This window comes from Crocodylus porosus, unplaced genomic scaffold (genome assembly GCF_001723895.1).
Source record: "Crocodylus porosus isolate Cpor-Errol unplaced genomic scaffold, CroPor_comp1, whole genome shotgun sequence".
Lineage (NCBI taxonomy): Eukaryota > Metazoa > Chordata > Crocodylia > Crocodylidae > Crocodylus > Crocodylus porosus.
Genome location: NW_017728886.1, coordinates 257,338,790 through 257,340,485, shown reverse-complemented (window position 1 = coordinate 257,340,485; position 1,696 = coordinate 257,338,790).

Genomic DNA, 1,696 nt, shown 5'->3' with positions numbered 1-1,696 from the left:
CCAGGTCCCTTTCATTCATGGTGCTAGTCAGTTTGGTGCTGCCAACCCTGTAGGTGTGTTGCTCGTCCCAAGGTGGAGCACTTTGCATTTCTCAACATTGAACTTCATCAGATTCTGATCTTCCCAACTTGCCAGCTTGTCTAGGTCCACCAGTATCTGCAGCTTATGTTCAAATGTGACCAAGCTTCTCCATAACTTGGTGTCATCTGTGAACTTGGCCAGTGATCTCTTCACATCCAAATAGTTAATAAAGATGTTGAAAGGTACTGGACTGAGCACTGACCCCTGCAGGACATCACTGCCCACTTTTTGCCAGGATGACTCTGATCCATACACTACAACTCTTTGGGTCCTATCCTGCAGCCAGTTTCTCACCCACCTGACTGTCTCAGAGTTAAGCCCACAATCCTCCAGTTTTCTCACAATGACATGGTGGGATACTACATCAAAGACCTTTTGAGTCAAGGTATACAATGTCAACCTACTCTCTCATGTCCAGGTGGTGAGTTACCTGGTCATAGAAGGAGATGAGGTTGGTAAGGCAAGACCTGCCTGTGACGAAATCATGCTGGCTGTCATTCAGAAACTTACCTTCTGCAAGCTTATCACAGATAGACTCCTTGATGAACTTTTTTAGGATTTTCCCTAGGGTGCAAGGTAGGCTGATTGGCTTATAGTTACCCAGGTCCTCCCTCCTGTCCTTCTTGTGGGTGGGCACAACAATGGCCCTCTTCCAATCCTCAGGGACTTCTACAGAGCACCATGAGTTGTGGAAGAATTTCGCCAGGGGCTCCGCAATGACTTCAGCCAGCTACTTCAGTACTCTCGGATGAAGATCATCCAGTCCTGCTCACTTGTATATGTTTACTTTTTTATTGGTCATATACCAATTCTACAGCAATAGTAGGAAGGTGATTACTCCTACTGGGTTCATCCTGTACTCTACCTGGCATTCTTTTCACCTTGGTCTGGTGAAAGACTGAGGTGAAGTAGTCATTCAGGAGTTCAGCTTTCTCTTGGGTGCCAGTAACCAGCTCTTCTGAGTTGTTAAGCAATGGCCCACACTCCCATTTGTTTTCCTCCTGTTCCATATGTACCTAAAGAAGGACTTCCAGTTGTCCTTTACTCCCATTACTAATCTAAGTTCGGTCACTGCCTTAGCCTTTCTTACTTGTTCCCTGCAAATGCGGGCCATTGTGGAATAGTCCTCCTTCGGGCCTTCCCTGAGCTTTCATTGCTTATAAGCCTCTTTCTTCTTTCTTAAGAGGACTGTGATTTCCCTGATGAATAGCACCTTTGAATCAGAAAAGGCAACAGCTCACAAACTTCATATCTACGTATTGCAGTACCTCCTGTTCTTAGGACAGGGTGGGTTCCAGAAAGCTGAGAGATCACTGAACTACTGGTATCAACTATATAATAGCCATATGGACTTTGTAGTATGAGGGATGGTCAGGGTGTATGTGGAGGCACTGGAATCTCATGGAATACAAGAGCCGTGTCCAGACATTGTTGTGGCAAACCTGTATAGGCCAAGGCCAGCACCAACAAAAAGTAGAATTACAGAATAATTAGAGAGACAACCCAAAGAAATTCTGAAGTACAGAGCTATACCTGGTAAGCCTGACATTGCCTCAGCTTCCCCAGAGTGGGAGGAATAGCATGAGGAGCAGTCAGCCAGGTCTGAACGCTCATG